The 6090-nt window shown below is 27.4% G+C and overlaps 1 long non-coding RNA gene across 2 annotated transcripts; it reads right to left on the reverse strand.

The window, feature by feature from the left end:
* Positions 1-3394: 3394 nt before the first annotated feature.
* Positions 3395-4728, reverse strand: LOC136777850 (uncharacterized). Of its 2 annotated transcripts, none has more exons than XR_010823322.1 (3): positions 4421-4728; positions 4080-4347; positions 3395-3943 (listed from the first exon to the last, which is right to left on the reverse strand). It is a non-coding gene; the product is annotated as an uncharacterized lncRNA (long non-coding RNA). The 2 variants fall into 2 exon arrangements; XR_010823323.1 differs by having other exon boundaries at positions 3395-3724; positions 3814-4347.
* Positions 4729-6090: the final 1362 nt, after the last annotated feature.

Consider the following 6090-nt stretch of genomic DNA (forward strand, 5'->3'; position numbering starts at 1 on the left):
TCAGCGCAAAAGTGAGTAGAAATTTAATATTTAATTAAATTGAAAAAATTGCAAAAATAAAATATTTTTGAATTATAACACAGAGAACCGGAAGGGGCTGAAAATACAACCTATCCTAAAATAAGAAAAAATATGAATAATTGGCGAAAAACGAACAAAATGCCACGTATTAAGAATTTGAACAATTTAGAACGAGTTATTAATAATAAGGAAAATGATAAATTCTTTTCTTATGAAATTAAGAATAAGAAGTATAAATTAAATATCTTTATTAATCAAAATGGTGATGATTTTTCAATTATATTTTACGATAAAAATCTGTTAAAACTGTCAAAAAATGTAAAAACCATCTCCGTCGATGGAACGTTTAAGACAGTCCCAAAATTTGATAATTTATACCAACTATTAACAATAATGGGGTTGTTTAAAGGAAAAGTAATTTCTTTGAATTTGAAATACATTACCTACCATTAATATATACTTTAATTAAAATCATTCATCAATATTTTTTTTAACAGTTTATTCCTTTGGTTTGGGCACTTATGTCATCGAAGAGAGAACAGTCCTATGTTCATTTATTTGCTTTTATAAAACAAGTTATTGCACCCCAAATTAAACCTTCTGTAATAATCACAGACTTTGAGCAAGGTCTGCAGAATGCTCTTAAAATATTATTCCCACAAGCACATGTACAGGGTTGTTATTTCCATTATGTACATGTAGGTAACTATATATATGTTACAAACATTATATTTCTTTATGAATATCAAATAAACATGCGAAATTAAATTTCTGTTACAGAATATTTTAAAGAAAATTAATAGATTAAAAATTTTTAAAGCGAAAAAAACAATAGCACCTATTATTTTGTGTAAACTCAAACTATACATAAGAAAATTATTAAATCTGCCTTACTTACCAAAGGATTTAATTGAGGAAATCTATGCTAAAATATACAATGAAGTAAGAATAAACGAGGAGTTATTTGTAACATTACGGCCGTTGTTGTTTTATTTGAAGTCGTATTGGTTACGTAAAGTTACTACAAATACTATAAGTATATTTAAATCAAAAACTCCTACTAATAATCCACAAGAGCGTTACCACAGGATGTTAAATGAAATGATCGGCAAACGCCCCGAAACTACGACTTTTATATGTAAGATAATTTTGAGCTTATAACTTAAAACATATATACTATTCTTTTAGATGATTTAAGTACTTGTATATAATAATATATTATATTACAGCTAAATTAATGGAAATTATTAAAATATACAACTTAGAAATTTGTCAGTTAAAACGAGGGAGTTGTATATCGAAAATTAATAGAAAAAATAACTACGTTTTATACGAGCACTTTTTAAAAGAAAATTGGAAAACATTTGATAATTATCATACATTAAGTAAAAATGAACAAATCAATGAAGCTCTATTATTTTTAAATTTAACTTGTTTTAAAAACAGAAAATTTATAAACGCTATCAAGAAAATATGTACCAATAAAAGTAAGAGTATTTCCACTTTATTTTACTTAATGAAAGAAATATTTAATTAACCGACAGAACAAACACACTTGCCTAAAAATTGACTATATATACATATTAGAGTTTGAGGATAGTATTGATTGTGATTAACGGTCATCAATAAAAAACTTCCTTAATATTCACAATAATTTATTATATACTTATCGTTACACGCGGAGAAAATTCAATACTGACTTCTTCGATTGCTTACCTCTAATTTTATACCTCAGCTTTTGTTGCCACGAAGTAGCTCTTCCCTCGAGCGTAAACAATAATTGGCTTAAATTAATTAATCTGCTTGAATTCTAATATATATATATATTAGGGTGATCGTTAAAAAAAAATTTTTTGGCGGATCCTTAAAAAACACTAGTTTTTGATGAGAAACTACAGTCGTTGAAACCTGCGGCCTGACAAATGATGGAAATACGTGCGTCAATGCGATCAAATACAATTTTCGAAGAATTTTACAGTTTTTCGCAGATAACTTATTAAATATTCGATTCTATAAAAAGATGCATATAACCTTTTCTCTGAAGAATTAAATTCTACATAATAAAGGTTCTATATATTTTTCTTCTAGAATGCATACTAATCGAGATATTCCTGAAAAATCGATCCTCTTTTTCGTTTATACACATTATATTGATATGTTTATATGAATAATTATTTTTAGTTTACCGTACAATTAACATATTTGATTAAATTAAGAGAAATAAAATGTGTAACTACAGAGAAATAAGAATAACTACTCATAGGAGCATGTCAATATAATGTGTATAAACGAAAAAGAGGATCGATTATTCAGGAATATCTCGATTAGTATGCATTCTAGAAGAAAAATGTATAGAACCTTTATTATGTAGAATTTAATTCTTCAGAGAAAAGGTTATATGCATCTTTTTATAGAATCGAATATTTAATAAGTTACCTGCGAAAAACTGTAAAATTCTTCGAAAATTGTATTTGATCGCATTGAGGCACGTGTTTCCATCATTTGTCAGGCCGCAGGAGGTTTCAACCACTGTAGTTTCTCATCAAATACTAGCATTTTTTAAGGATCCGCCAAAAATTTTTTTTTAACGACCACCCTAATATATATATATATATATATTTAGCCAATTATTGTATACTAATATTATTTTCAAATAAATTTATTAATATCTTTATATACCCAGGCTTTTATCACAAAACTATATAATAACGTAACATTCTTACTCAGTTTTATTTTAAAACAGTAAAAACGATTTTTTGTTTAATTCCTAAACTTCGAAAAAGTCTTCAATATCTTCAAGAGTTTAAGAAAGGTGTTATATTTACAGCAATAAAACGGACTCTTACATTTTTTTAAAGGAATCATCTGTGCTCTAGCAAGGAAATTTTGCTACAGATGGAGATTATCCTGATAACCATCTAATTGCAGTTTAGGATTAATCGATACGCTTATTGGCTAAAACACCTGCAGATAATCGTAAAATTTTCGACATCATAATCGATGTAGGCAAGACTCAGCAAGAATTCACAGTTAGCATAAAGAAATCTTTTGTAAATACACTTTATGACAGCAAAAATTGGTTTTCCAAGAATAAAAAGACATAACAATTTATTGAAAAACCTAATTAAACTGTTATAAAATAGAAGTAAAAAATGTTTCTCTTACTAGTTGTAGAATATTAAAGAGTTAAATTTTACATTGTAAAATTGATTACATTATACTAATTATTTCAATATATATCTTATTTTATTAAACTTTTTTTCCTTTTCAGAGCTAAACATTCAATTTATAAGCTCAAAATGTGTAGCAGCTATTAAAGGAAATGGCACTATAATGATTTATAAAAAATATTTAATGGTTTGAAGATCTTCAGTTAAATTCAATGTACATAATTATTTTATTATATTGTAAATAATTATTAATGATAAATTTTATTTTATATTATTTTATGAATCTAGCTTATTTTCATATATATCTAATCCAACATTTTCTTTTTCAGAGCTGCATGATGGCCAATTTTGTTACTATTACACTTTATGAAAAGTATTTGTTTTTAAATAACACATGATTTCATTTTTTGTGCATATATTTCCATTATTGCTGACAATTATTTTGCATACTGTCTCTTACTTTGTAATTTTAATAAATTGAATGGCACTTCTTATTTCTTGTTTAATATTATATTAGTCCTTATTGCTGCATCCTGTAACCAAAATTCATAAAATGACAATGTCTTAAAATATGAGATAATAGTATACATGAAATTAAACATTCTAACTGCACTAGTACAACCTCAGCTAGCTTTGCATGCAGCAATGCACTTCAATAAGTAAACATCATAAAGCAAAAGCTTTTATAAAATGTTATTTTAACTCTGTCATTTGAATGCTTGGAGTGGTGTCATATAGTGTGAGCTATGGTTCTGTAAGTATGAAAATATTCAGTGAAACATACCTTATAATAGAATTAATTTTACACATTTTCTTCAGGCACATTGCTCTGTGCAATGTTAGTTGGGCTAGTTTGAATGTAAGAAAGGACGTTGAATGAAAACTTACCAATGCGTAATTAATATAAAAAATTTTTATCATATTGCGTTGAAGGAAAAAGAATGAGAGAAAGAGTTGAGTGAGTGCCTATTTTCCTTTAAGACAATTGTAATTAATTTTCATTATCTATTTAGAATCGTATTAAATTGCTGCATATGAAAGGCGTAACAGCTGTAAGAAAATATCCACGTACATGATTCTCTCATACCTTTTATACATATGTACGTTAAAATGAACATTTTAATGATCCTAATCGACTGGATTGGTAGTAAAGCACCTAAATAATATATAATACATACTTTATTGATATAAATTTAATAAATTGATTCAATTAGATTAATGTAACTTACATGACATTTATATATATAATGGTCCACTGTAATATCTATATATTTCAATCATTAAATATTGAATGGAGGTAAGCCTTGGCATCAGTTCTATACGTTTAATTAAATTATTTCTTAAACTCTATTTCTATTTTCCACAATATTTTATTAATATTCATTTAATTAACCTAAAACAAGAATAATTATTCACAAAGTAATTGTTCTTCTACGTAATAATTGTATTCTCTTATAAAAGAAAAGTATACTTATCCAATATTCCTATACATTTAATTAACAAATTTTAATTCCCATTTATTGTTATTTAAACCCTATTGAATAGAGAGCTGACATATTTTAATAACATAAATATATATTTTATTTTTGGAGAGACTGTACTGAACTGACAGTTTCTGTTGTCAAAGTTGCCTATACTGATAATTCGACGTCATAGATTACGTAATAGCATAGACGAGAATGCGTCGGGTCTTCAAATTTTTCGGGCATTTTTCCTACTACCAGTAGCTCAAGACGGAAAGCCCAAGTTAGCATACATTTTAGATTAAAAAAAGTTTAAATTTTATTGTTCGAAGATTATTTAATGCAAATTGTATGCTAACTCGGGATTTCCGTTTCGAGTTACTGATGGTGAAGGTCCCTAACACGCTGTTCCTAAATGCATCAAGGGACGCCATATATGCCGGCAGAGATGAAACGGGAGATTGCTCATGCGAGGCAAGGTTGCCAAGTGTAGTACTTTCGGTACTACCGTAGTACCCAAAAGCGACATATCCTATAGCGTAGTACTATTTTGGGTACTACGCTATAGTCGCTGCTGATACTACTGGTCGGCGGAAATACGTCAGAGGGTAGAGACTGTAGAGGGACCGCAATATAGATATTTCTAATTACTAATTTCAAAATACATAATGCATGGTCCGTGAGCCAAGACAAATGTTAGTATATACATACCACAAGTTATAAAGTAATATAAAGAAATAAAGTGACAGTTTTAATCTTACTGACAGCTGATGTACTGATGGTATAAGTGAATAAATAAAGTGACGAAATTTGTAAAATGTACATAAAAATAATTTTTAAAAGTATATAAAGGACTGAACATTTTAGATAAGTATAACAATAAATTTTATAATATAAAATGTAAGATATAAATATTTTGTGGTACTTTGTGGGATTTTATTTCAGATTAAATTATAGTAATGTGTTTACTATGTCACTGTGCTGAGGATGGAGCTATGCAGATTTTCAAAATTAAAATAAAGGAATAGACTAAACATAATGTGGTTATTGTGTCATCGTTGAGATTCAAACTATGTTAATTGAGACGGATAATAAAATAAACGAGTGAAAAAACTGGGTAAATACAATAATAAATAAAGAAGCTGACAAATTAGATATATAATATAAAATGTAAGATATTTTATAGTACTTTCTGGGATTTTATTTCAGATTAAATTATAGTAATGTGTTTACTATGTCACTACTGAGGATGGAGCTATGTGGATTGAACATTAAAATGAAAGGAATAGATTCACCATATTATGGTTACTGTGTCATCGCTGAGGATCAAACTGTGTTAATTGAGATGAATATTAAAATAAACAAGTCAACACATTGGGTAAATACGATACAAATAAAGAAGCTGACAGATTACATTTGTAATTTCAAATGTAAGA

Source organism: Prorops nasuta, unplaced genomic scaffold (assembly GCF_024137725.1).
Source record: "Prorops nasuta isolate Cenicafe-Biocafe unplaced genomic scaffold, Cenicafe_Pnas_1.2 PNAS00012, whole genome shotgun sequence".
In the NCBI taxonomy this organism is placed as follows: domain Eukaryota; kingdom Metazoa; phylum Arthropoda; class Insecta; order Hymenoptera; family Bethylidae; genus Prorops; species Prorops nasuta.